Genomic DNA, 12241 nt, shown 5'->3' with positions numbered 1-12241 from the left:
CATCGGCTGATTACGATCAGCGCCCGGTCAATCGGAGCACCATTAAATAGTGGTCCATTTAGTTTTACAACAATATCACAACTATTTCAGTGTTTTGTTTAAAAAAAAAAAAAAACTAAACATCTCAGGGAAACTGGAGGATTTGTCCATGTAGATGATCTTTCTTTAATATGAATCGAATTGAATGTAGTGTTGGTGTAAGTCAGGTGCATGATGCCATCTGCCGCAGCTTCCTCTCTGCCACCTGTTCAGTGTGTGTGTGTGTGCCAGAACCGGAGTTTCGTGTAAAATGTGAGGTTGCAGTCATGTTCTGGATGGTTGCTGGGATATTATTTACCCGGTCAGGAGAGCCAACTGCGAAGTCTCTATGATATCCTGGTCCCTAGGTCTGCCAGGCAAAACTCTATAGCATGATTTTTGAGATATTATTCCTGTACATTCATAACTGTGAAGGACAACACATTGCAGTTAATAATAAAGGGCTTTGTTCAACTCCCTGTCCTTTCGTATGAGCAATAGAAATAGTGATGATTGCCTTAGCAAGGAACTCTAAAAATGTTAATCCAACCATCAGATTGTCACTCTGTTTCTGTGAAAATAGTATATTTCTGAGATGAAGCCAGTGTCTCTGTATTCTCTATGGGCGTTTGATGTAGTCTTTGCTCCTCTTGTATGAAAATGGCCTATAAACACTTTATTTTGGCAGGCTTCTCAGCGTGTTCTAGTTAAAGCTGCTAGACGGGTCTGATTGGAGGCTTTTTGAAGCCTCACTTCTCGCTGCCATCTGGACTAGCACATGGTGAATAGGAAAACACGGTTGCTTATCTTCACTTATTGTTAGAGCTGATTGCTGAGTTTATTAAGTTACAGACAGGGAGTTTGTGGCACAGTTTGTGAAACTTGCTCATTATAATTTTTTTTGTAAGGGAATAAATGCTCCCATACTCATTAGGGTAATGCTGCGTTGTTTTTTCCCCTTAGCTCTAGATTTGACATGCTGTGATTATCTTAAGCACAACTGTAGTTGCTGAGATTTTTATGTAGATTTGCTCAGATTTTCTCAGAAAGCACAGAAAAGTTATTTTATTCTGTGGTTAAAAAAAAAGGAATTTATGAATGACAACTGAAAGAGACCTCATAACATCCTAGCAACCACCCATTACACCTTAGCAACTGCTCTAAAGACTATTCGGAACATTGTAGTTGCACGGCAACACTATGGCAACTATTCATAACACCATTGTATCTGTAACAATGTGCTAAAGACTACTTAGAATGCCTAAGCAACTGCATAGCAACACCCTGTTGACTACCCATAACACCCTATCAACCTCTTAACAAGGTATTAAAGACTATTCAGTGTGTCTACATTGCAACACCCAGACATTGCAACCACCCATAAAACCCTTGCAACAACAAAACAATGTGCTAAAGACTACTCCGAAAACCCTAGCAACTGCATAGCAACACCCTGGTGACCACCCATAACACCTTAGCAACAATGCACTAAATTATATTAAGAACACCTTAGAAACCACATTGCAACACCCTGGCATGGCAACCACCCATAAAACCCTTGCAACAACAAAACAACGTGCTAAAGACTACTCCGAAAACCCTAGCAACTGCATAGCAACACCCTGGTAACCACCCATAACACCTTAACAACAATGCACTAAAGATTAATAAGAATGCCTTAGCAACCACATTGCAACACCCAGACATTGCAACCACCCATAGCACCCTTGCAACAACAAACCAATGTGCTAAAGACTACTCCGAAAACCCTAGCAACTGCATAGCAACACCCTGGTGACCACCCATAACACTTTAACAACAATGCACTAAAGACTATTAAGGAAGCCTTAGCAACCAACCACATTGCAACACCCTGGCATGGCAACCACCCATAAAACCCTTGCAACAACAAAACAATGTGCTAAAGACTACTCCGAAAACCCTAGCAACTGCATAGCAACACCCTGGTAACCACCCATAACACCTTAACAACAATGCACTAAAGATTAATAAGAATGCCTTAGCAACCACATTGCAACACCCAGACATTGCAACCACCCATAGCACCCTTGCAACAACAAACCAATGTGCTAAAGACTACTCCGAAAACCCTAGTAACTGCATAGCAACACCCTGGTGACCACCCATAACACTTTAACAACAATGCACTAAAGACTATTAAGGAAGCCTTAGCAACCAACCACATTGCAACACCCTGGCATGGCAACCACCCATAAAACCCTTGCAACAACAAAACAATGTGCTAAAGACTACTCCGAAAACCCTAGCAACTGCATAGCAACACCCTGGTAACCACCCATAACACCTTAACAACAATGCACTAAAGATTAATAAGAATGCCTTAGCAACCACATTGCAACACCCAGACATTGCAACCACCCATAGAACCCTTGCAACAACAAAACAATGTGCTAAATACTACTCCGAAAACCCTAGCAACTGCATAGCAACCTTAGCAACCAACCACATTGCAACACCCTGGCATGGCAACCACCCATAAAAGCGGCGTTCTAAAAAATGTGGTGCTCAAATTAAAATAAGTTTAAAAATTTTATAGACATTTTTATAGATAAGTCACCCAAATAATTCTGAAAACTGTCATCATTTTACTCACCCAAGTTGTTCCAAACCTGTATGAATTTCTTTTTTCTTCTGAACACTAAGGAAGATATTTTGAAGAATGTTGGTAATCGAACAGTTGATGCGCACCATTGACTTCCATAGTGTTTCCATGCATTCCTTCATCATGGAAACTACATTGTAATTGATAAACTCATCAATTTTAAGATCTGTGAAGACTTCGTGCAGCACCACGAATAGATATTTGGGTCGCCACAAGAATTAAAAGAGCTGGTATGAGATCAGGACGTGACCTGACAGTTTGATGCCGTCTCACTGTTTCAGCTTGTTTACTTTCCCTAGATTTATTTTAATTCCATATTTGCATGTGAATGCTTGTTTTTCCTGGCAGTGACATTATTATTAAGGATTCATGGCAACTGAAAAAAATCCTCAATTTTTCATTCCGTTTTTTTTCTTTCTCTTCCAAAAAACCTTGCATGGCACAAACACCCCACAAAAAACAATTTCCCAGCATCTGTTTCTAGACAGAGCTGCATTTTTCTGAGTGCTGGTAATCTGCAGGGTGTGTGTGTGTGTGTGTAGAAGTGATGGAGTGAAGAAAAGTCGGGCGAGAGTTTGGACACACTGTAGATGTCCCTCATGGGGGTTGATGGATGCTTGACTATAGTTGTTACTGGACCTTGCAAGTGGGCTCCGGCTCCAGGTATGTGTGTAGAAAAATGATAGATGAAGATACAATGTGAGTCCGAGCACAGAAAAGGTGATGGATCTGAGAGCATACAATGCTGATTTGGGCTATATTTGTGTTTATATCTCAGCTGAGGAGCCTGTGGAACCATAAAATATAAATAGTATGTCTCCGCTGAGGCCTCTCACTGTGTTCATGTGACACTTTAACTAGGCCCGTGTGCCAGACAGCAGAGCAAACACGCTCGGCTTATTTATGGCCTCAGAAAGAGCCCTCAAGCTGCTTTCCAACATCTCTGCTTTGTTTATAAGATTCATCACTCAATGGTTGGAATATTGATGTGATTTAGTTGACATTGTGAAGCCTGTAGCTGTTGCTAAACTCAAAGGATTTGTTCTGTTTGAGAATGAATAAATGTAATTTCACCCAAAATAAAAAATAAACAAGTTTTATGACGCACCAGATGACCGTGTTTGAAATGCAATACTAGATTACTGAATCAAGTTTCTTCAACTTCAGACACTTCTATATTTCCCAGCGGTTGATTTTTTATTAAAATAACTTTTAAATCACACTGATTTGAAATCTTTTTTTTTTTTTTTTGCTCGTTTTAAAATGGCTACATGTAGACTTATTGTTGAATACTTATCCCAGACACAAACTTACAATCATGAATCTGAAAATCCATTACAGGTTAAACTATGACTTTAAAATATGAAAGAAAGAGCGACTTAAACCATTGCAATAACTATTGGGTGAAAATAATCTATATTCATTTTCTCTGCCATCATATTCACCACATGGAACAATTGAACAAATAGATATTTACAGTGTAAAAATTGTATTTTCTTTGCAACGTGTAAATAGTAGTTAGATACTATTTGCACCTCAGTATTTAAGTTCATTATAAAACAGTATGCGAGTGTAAATTATTTTATTTATTAAATAAATGGTGCCTTATTAGGACAATAAAGCCCTGCTTACACCTCCCCCTAACCCTACCCGATAAACACTTTATTATTAAAGAACCGTTAGGCATTTTAATGTCACTTTTCACATATTTTCTTGATATTTATTTAAAATAATTGCCTTCCCAATCTGATATGTATGGAAGCTTGTTTCCGCCACAGAATGAAAAATAAAAAAGGTAATTGCGACTTATCTCACAATTCTGACTTTTTTTCTCACAATTGTGAGATGTAAACTCGCAATTGTGAGAAAAAAAGTCAGAATTGTGAGATAAGTCGCAATTACCTTTTTTATTTTTCATTCTGTGGCGGAAACAAGCTTCCATACATATTTTGGACTTTATTTTTCAGAATTGCGAGATATAAAGTCAGAATTGCGTGATATAAAGTCAGAATTGATTGATTTAAAGTCGCAATTGCGTGTTATAAAGTCAGAATTGCGAGATATAAAGTCAGAATTGCGTGATATAAAGTCCCAATTGCAGGTTATAAAGTCGCAATTGCGTGAAATAAAGTCGCAATTGCGTGTTATAAAGTCAGAATTGCGTGATATAAAGTCAGAATTGCGTGATTAAAAGTCGCAATTGCGTGTTATAAAGTCAGAATTGCGAGATATAAAGTCAGAATTGCAGCTTATAAAGTCAGAATTGCGTGAAATAAAGTCGCAATTGCGTGTTATAAAGTCAGAATTGCGTGATATAAAGTCGCAATTGCGTGTTATAAAGTCAGAATTGCGAAATATAAAGTCAGAATTGATTGATTTAAAGTCGCAATTGCAGGTTATAAAGTCAGAAGTGCGTGATATAAAGTCGCAATTGCGTGCTATAAAGTCAGAATTGCGAGATATAAAGTCCGAATTGCGTGATATAAAGTCGCAATTGCGTGCTATAAAGTCAGAATTGCGAGATATAAAGTCAGAATTGCGTGATTTAAAGTCGCAATTGCAGGTTATAAAGTCAGAATTGCGTGATATAAAGTCGCAATTGCGTGTTATAAAGTCAGAATGGCGAGATATAAAGTCAGAATTGATTGATTTAAAGTCCCAATTGCGTGTTATAAAGTCAAAATTGCGTGATATAAAGTCGCAATTGCGAGTTGTAAAGTCAGAATTGTGAGATGTAAGTCTTTTTTTTCCTTAGAATTGGCCTGATAACTCGCAATTGCGAGTTTATATCTCACAATTCTGAGAAAAGATGTCAGAATTTTGAGATATAAACTCGCAATTGTGAGAAAAAAAGTCAGAATTGTGAGATTAAAAAGTCGCAATTCTCTCTTTTTTTTCTCACAATTGCGACTTTATTTCTCTCAATTCTGACTTCATATCTCGCAATTGCGACTTTATTTCTCACAATTCTGACTTCATATCTCGCAATTGTGAGATAAAAAGTCGCAGTTATTATTATAATTTTTTTATTCAGTGGCGGAAGCAAGCTTCCATAGATATGCGATGGGAAAGGGGAGCAGAACCAGTTCGGAAAAGGGTGGATTCGAACTCGCGTTAAAACGATCTGCTACACGCCTTACACCTACGCCACTGTGGCTGACGAATCATAGGTGCTTTTTGTACGTTTGTCTAGTCCAACCAGACATTGGTGGGCGGAGTCAGTGTAAATAGCTTCTACCAACAAGCCGGGCTATTTGCACGTCCCCCCCCCCCCCCCCCCCCCCCCTTCAAAAGTTCATCAGCAGTGTCAGTTAAGACTGAAAAACAAATCAAGGTAAATATCACTTGTGAGTTTAGCATTATAGGAAGGGGTTCTCTGTGGTATCAACAACTCATATATAAAAGGTCTGTAGGTTTGCTGAAGTACATTGTGAAATGCAAATTTGTACTGCATGAATTCTTATCCTGAACTCCTCGTAATAATCTCACGTTTGCTCGGCATTGAAACAAAGAGCAATCACTGGCACTTTTTTGTGTCTCGTCTACAAACACCCTGAGCCCAAGCTTCTCAAAGGAGCACAGTGATATTTTTGGTATTGGGACTGAGCATGACAAATGGGACTGAAGTGCATGTCAGAGAAGAACAGATTTGGCTGTGGGACTTGAGCGTGAGCGATTGGCGCTGTCTGATGGAGGTTTAGCAGGTGCAGGAGGGAATGGGGCCGATGCTTTACTGACCCCGAGGGCTGGTGTAACTGGGTATAGACATACAGTAATGACGTGCCAGATGGGCGTCTGCCTTCCCAGTGAACACATAGGATGTCCCCTGCCAGCTTCACGCTGAGGCCCGTAATCCTGTGCTTTGGTGCTGGGCGGGACGTCCCGTCGAGGTGCCCGTTCCTCCCCCTAGATCTGCGCTTTCATCTCTTTAGACTATGGAAGCAAGACGTCTCAGGAGACGAAACGCTGCTCTGCATCACGTGAGAGACCTGTTTAATCTCAACAGGGGTGTTGATGGCCTTTAATCCATCATCCTCTCATATTCATGGTGTTTACTTTGAAGAGATAGACTGCTGTCGCCTCTGCAGTGGTTCAGGCTTCAGATCCGATGCACAATCGCTGCGGGCCAGCTGTATCTCCAATGAAAAATTGGACTATTGTGTATTTGGCTTGAATATCATATCTGCTTATTAAAAAAAATGCTTCATTTTGTGTCCTTCCCTTGTTTTGTGTTTATTTGCTACAACAAAATGGATTGAATTGCCAAGAAAAAGCTGAAGATATTTTAAGGGCCCGTATCAGGAAATATCAAATTAATAAAAAAAATAAAAAAAGGATCTGATCTTTTTAAGGAACTTTTTAGGGAGGCTGAAAACACAAACTTTTGAAAACGAGTTTCTAAGTACAAGTTTTTGAAAACGATACCGTTATCGTCTCCGTGTAAACTATATGAATTTGAATGGAAGCTTGTTTCTGTAATGAAATGAAAAATAAAAAAGGTAATTGAGACTTCTTTTTTTTATCATAGTTGCGATTTATATCTCTTAATTCGGACTTTATAACTTGTAATTTTTTGTTTATATTTCACAATTCTGAGAAAAAAGTCAGAATTGCGAGATGAAAAGTTGTAATTGTCTTTTTAATTTAATAATATATCTTTTAATATCACACAATTCAGAATTGAGCTATAAAATTGGAATGATGAGGGGAAAAAATCAGAATTCCAAGATATAAATTCTGGCTTTTTTCAACAAAAAAAAGTTTATATCAATTTTGAGATAATTGCGAGTTATGAACTTGGAATTATGAAAAATAAAGTCTGAAATGCAAGATATAAACTCGCAATTAAAAAAGTCAGAATTAAGAGTTATAAACTGGGAATTGGATGAAATAAAGTCATAATTACAGCATATAAGTTCTGACTTTTTTCTCACAGAATAAAGTCTGAATTGTAAGATAAAAACTCACAGTTGTGAGATAGTCATAAATAACCATTACCTTAAGACAGACTTGTAAGATGAAAAGTTGCAATTGCCTTTTTAATTGGGAGTTTATATCTCAGTATTTTTAACTTTTTCTCGCATTTTTGAGTTAATATCACACAATTCAGCTATAAAATTGGAATTATGAGAAATAAAGTCAGAATTACAAGATATAAATTCTGTCTTTTTCTCAAAATTCTGAGTTTATATGAGATAATTGAGAGTTATAAACTTGGAATAAAGAGAAATAAAGTCAGAATTGTCAGTAACAAACTCATAATTGTGAGTTATAAAGTCTGAATTGTGAGATATAAACTCGCAATTAAAAAAAGTCAGAATTATGAGTTATAAAAATGGAATTGGAAGAAATAAAGTCAGAATTACAAGATATAAATTCTGTCAATACTGAGATAAATGAGAGTTATAAACTTGGAATAAAGAGAAATAAAGTCCGAATTGTCAGTTACAAACTCGTAATTGTGAGTTATAAACAGGGAATTGGAAGAAATAAAGTCAGAATTACAGGATATAAATTTTGACGAATTTATATCTTCAACTTTTTCACAGAATTGCGGGATATGAATTGTAAGATAAAAAACTCGCAGTTATCAGAACTGTGAGATAAATGATCAATTACCTTTTTTTAATAAGAGAAATATAAGAGAGTAAAACCCTAGAGATCTGTGTGATTTAGCTCCTCCTCAAACACTCCTATAGAGGTTTTAGGCAGTGTCTATAGATCAAGAGCTGCTCCACATTTCAGCATTAGTCAGACCTGTCTGATCTCAGGACATGAGTGCCGGTGAAGAACATGAACCCGCGCATGAAAGAGTGATATAACCCACTTTTTATGCCTTCACACAATATGAAAACCCCTTCCAGACCCGTCACGATAATAGCATGTTCCCTCAGATCAATAGCAGAGACGTGTTAGATTTATTTGCCAATGGATGAAGTCTTTTTGTGTCACATCTCCTGTACCGCGGTCATTTCAGTCTATACCCGTCTGTGTAAGATGAAAGGAGGAGCTCAATAACTGGTTATTAGCACACTCTCTCCGACAGCCACATCATAAATACATGGAGCTGAATGAGGCTGTTTTTCCCATGTCCTCATGTAGTACAATTACCCATTTAGGATATTAATATGATTCTTGGTGACCTACATAGTATATAGTCATCATTGCTCTGAGCAACCGTTTCTGTTTAAAAGGAGAAACTAATTTGCATACTCTCGAAATACCATTTGCTGAGTATTAAACGCATAATTACATCGATTTAAAGCAAAAGTGGAGTTAAGAATAGTTCGTTTTTACATCAAAGGCCCTTTGACCTTTTTGCTTAGCTCCAGTGTGTATCATTAATAAGCGAAGTCACCATCTGTTCCAGTGGCACCAGCTATTGCTCTCTGCTATGAACAGAACCAGTATTAATCTTCCTCTGCTAACCACCGTACGTCACATGACTGCATTCATCATCAGACCGGCTGATGATCCTGATGACATACTTGACAAATTGATGTTGTCCAAACACTTTATATCTGTAGCGTACCCTCACTTTTTCTTGCGTATCGGCACTTCTCACATGTCGCTGAGCGCTCACACCGAATCATAAAATCAGGCCATTATACAATCAGCCTAATTATGTACATAGCGTGTTCTGAGATTTTAAAAAGCCGTACGAACTGAACAGACCAATTATGCGCAAAATGACTTAATCCCTATTGTTTAATTTAGGGATGCACCGATATGAACATTTTGGCCGATAACTCGTTACATTTGAACGCCGATAACCGATATATTGGCTGATAAATCTAAATCCAAATTTTTATATAATTTGAGAACCTGATTACAAAGCCACGTCCCAAGCACACAATTATAATGATGTTCTCATAATTTTACGTAGCCTTTATGACAGACTTGCACTTAACTGTATTTTTCTTTTTGAAGTGATTCCAATCATCATATTTCAATCAATTCAAAACCATCATCTTGAACAGTAGCGCATCTGAAGCGTCTCAGCTGAAGGAAATAATACATTATTTATCAGCTTTAATATATCGGCCTAATTTTCTTTTAAGGCCGATAAAGATAACATTATAAACTAGAATGTTCATTTCCTGAAGAAAAATGTGAAGTGGGTCTTGCAGTGGCAAAACTCGGCACTCGGTTGCTAGGGTATTGTACATGATTGCATACGAGCCAACAAACATGTCTGTACGATATTGTGGAGCTGAGATATGGCTTATTTATGTTGTTCAGGTGGTTACTAGGGTGTTGCTAGGCGGTTGCTAGGGTGTTGTACATGATTGCATACGAGCCAACAAACATGTCTGTACAATATTGTGGAGCTGAGATATGGCTTATTTATGTTGTTCAGGTGGTTACTAGGGTGTTGCTGGGGTGTTGCTAGGTGGTTGCTAGGGTGTTCTGGGTGGTTGCTAGGGTGTTTCTAGGGCTTTGCTAGGGTGTTCTGGGTTGTTGCTAGGGTGTTGTACATGATTGCATACGAGCCAACAAACATGTCTGTACGATATTGTGGAGCTGAGATATGGCTTATTTATGTTGTTCAGGTGGTTGCTAGGGCATTGCTAGGGTGTTGCTTGGCGGTTGCTAGGGTGTTCTGGGTGGTTGCTAGGGTGTTGCTAGGGCGTTGCTAGGGTGTTCTGGGTTGTTGCTAGGGCGTTGCTTGGGTGTTCTGGTATTCGGCTGATACCGATATAGTGGCCGATATTTCGTGCATCCCTAGTTTAATTTTGCGCGAGTGACGCGAATCACCGTAGGCACGTTCACGATAAAAACTCATTTTGAATTCGTATTGAGAATGTTCCACTTTAAAACGCTATGGAGAAAATCAAACATGATCTAAAACAGACACATCAACTAAAAAGACGGATGAAAAGAGGGTAAATCCTCATCCTGCATCAATATAAAGTAGAAAGCTTTTTAAACTTCTCATCATGACCACCTTTACCAGAATTTATCACGTTCTATTGTATTTATTGTGGTCAATTTTAACATAACTAGTTGTTAGAATTTATAATATGTTAAGGGAATAGATTGCTGTAGCTATATAGTTTAAATGTGGAGTTTGCCAGAGGAAGAAGAAAAGCTAGAGAGATTGTCACGCACCACACAAAGCTGAACGAGAGATAAATGCTGAGTGATATCATTTCTTTCTCCCTGAGGCTAGACAGATGAACATTGATGGCTCGTCTTTGTGGAAAACTGTAATTGCTACAACTAATGTTTAATTTGTTCTCCGTCTAATGGATTTTGTCATTTAGGGGAAGCTATAAGCTAATGAGTGCTTCTATTATCAGTCTCTTCTCCTACTGTGTGTTCAGAATAAGACATGAAGAGCACATCTCAACACAGTGCATCTCTCAACCCTTTATAAGGTGCTTTTACACTTGTTCAAGAGACTTTGGATGTAATAAGCGTAGTATAGGAGTGTAAGGTTGCAATGTAATGCTTTAAAGGAGTAGTTCACTTTTTAAAAAACTTTTGCTGATAATTTACTCACCCCCATGTCATGCAAGATGTCCATGTCTTTCTTTCTTCAGTCGAAAAGAAATTAATGTTTTTGATGAAAACATTCCAGGATTTTTCTCCATATAATGCACTTCAATGGTACCCAAACGGTTCAAGGTCTAAATGACCGTTTCAGTGCAGCTTCAAAGGGCTTTAAACGATACCAGACGATGAATAAGGGTCTTATCTAGTGAAACGATCGGTTATTTCAAAAATAAATAGAAAAGTAAAAATTTTATAGGCACAAATGCTCGCCTTGCGAACTCTCCTGTTCGAACTCGTTCATCAAAATGAACGAATCTTTTTTCGAGTCAATGACTCGAAAAAAGATTTGTTCATTTTGATGAACGATTCAATGACTCGAAAAAAGATTCGTTCATTTTGATGAACGAGTTCGAACAGGAGAGTTCGCAAGGCGAGCATTTGTGCCTATAAAAGTTTAACTTTTTTATTCCTCTTTGAAATGACCGATCGTTTCGCTAGATAAGACCCTTATTCATCGTCTGGTATCGTTTAAAGCCCTTTGAAGCTGAACTGAAACGGTCATTTAGACCTTGAACCGTTTGGCTACCATTGAAGTGCATTATAGGGAGAAAAATCCTGGAATGTTTTCATCAAAAACATTAATTTCTTTTCGACTGAAGAAAGAAAGACATGGACATCTTGGATGACATGGGGGTGAGTAAATTATCAGCAAAAGTTTTTTTTAAAGTGAACTAATCCTTTAAGGGAGTGTAATGTGTAATGTCTGAAATGTTTGCGATTGTTTTGTGTATGTCGATGTTGATTGTGGTAAACAGATACTGTCATGCGAGAAACATTTCAGACTTGTCTGACAATAAAGCATTATCGAATCTAATGAAGAAAGACATCAGTTACATCAAGTCTCCTAAAATTCCCTTAGAGAACATAAAATAGCGAGATATTTGACCAGCATAAGCTGTGAATGCTCTGCCGTCCCAAAAAGCTTGGATTTGTCCCAACTTTACTTAAAGGAATAGTCCACACAAAAATGTATGTATTTATTAATACTCACAACCAAACCCATTCACATAAAGTCTTTTT

The 12241-nt window shown here is 37.8% G+C and overlaps 1 protein-coding gene across 12 annotated transcripts in view; it reads left to right on the top strand.

The window, feature by feature from the left end:
* neo1a (neogenin 1a) overlaps positions 1 to 12241 on the top strand; it is a 224080-nt gene that overhangs the window by 162163 nt on the left and 49676 nt on the right. The gene's annotated exons all lie outside the window — the stretch shown is intronic.

This window comes from Rhinichthys klamathensis, unplaced genomic scaffold (genome assembly GCF_029890125.1).
Source record: "Rhinichthys klamathensis goyatoka isolate OS25496 unplaced genomic scaffold, OSU_Roscu_1.1 h1tg000362l_1, whole genome shotgun sequence".
Taxonomy (NCBI): domain Eukaryota; kingdom Metazoa; phylum Chordata; class Actinopteri; order Cypriniformes; family Leuciscidae; genus Rhinichthys; species Rhinichthys klamathensis.
Note: the sequence above shows the minus strand (reverse complement) of the source record. Positions and strands in the feature narration are given on the sequence as shown.